This window comes from Penaeus monodon, chromosome 32 (genome assembly GCF_015228065.2).
Source record: "Penaeus monodon isolate SGIC_2016 chromosome 32, NSTDA_Pmon_1, whole genome shotgun sequence".
Lineage (NCBI taxonomy): Eukaryota > Metazoa > Arthropoda > Malacostraca > Decapoda > Penaeidae > Penaeus > Penaeus monodon.
In genome coordinates this window covers 8,066,043-8,066,469 of record NC_051417.1, presented here as the reverse complement: position 1 = coordinate 8,066,469, position 427 = coordinate 8,066,043, and the positions used below count along the sequence as shown (strand labels likewise).

At 26.7% G+C, this 427-nt stretch overlaps 1 protein-coding gene across 2 annotated transcripts in view; it reads right to left on the bottom strand.

Annotated features, from left to right (window-relative positions):
• The window catches only part of LOC119593469 (longitudinals lacking protein, isoforms H/M/V-like), a 53,982-nt gene that overhangs the window by 4,572 nt on the left and 48,983 nt on the right, over positions 1-427 (bottom strand). The gene's annotated exons all lie outside the window — the stretch shown is intronic.

Below are 427 nucleotides of genomic sequence, written 5' to 3'. Positions count from 1 at the left end.
GAAAATGATAATAAACAAGTCTCTGGAAGGGAAATAAAAAATGTCTTATTTTAACCTGTGTCTCATATCTTCTGGTACATATCAGTATCCCTTGTAAAGCATAATCATGCAATAGAACTCTTTGCTTTAATTGCTACAATATTTGGCAGAAAAAATTGGTATCTAAATCAGATTTTCTTGTCCTCTGATATTACATAGTAAATCTAATGTAACTGATAGCATGAATTTATAAGGCAGAATACTATACTTATTTAACAAAAAAAAACATATAATTAGTTTTGCATTATATTCATATGCTGATACCTGATATGCTTTTCTATTAACAAGAAAAGTATGTGCTGACTATAGAAATATGTATGAAAAACAACAAAAGTATTTTTCAATCAAGAGGATAATAAAAAGATTTATTGGTTATATGCTTTACAGA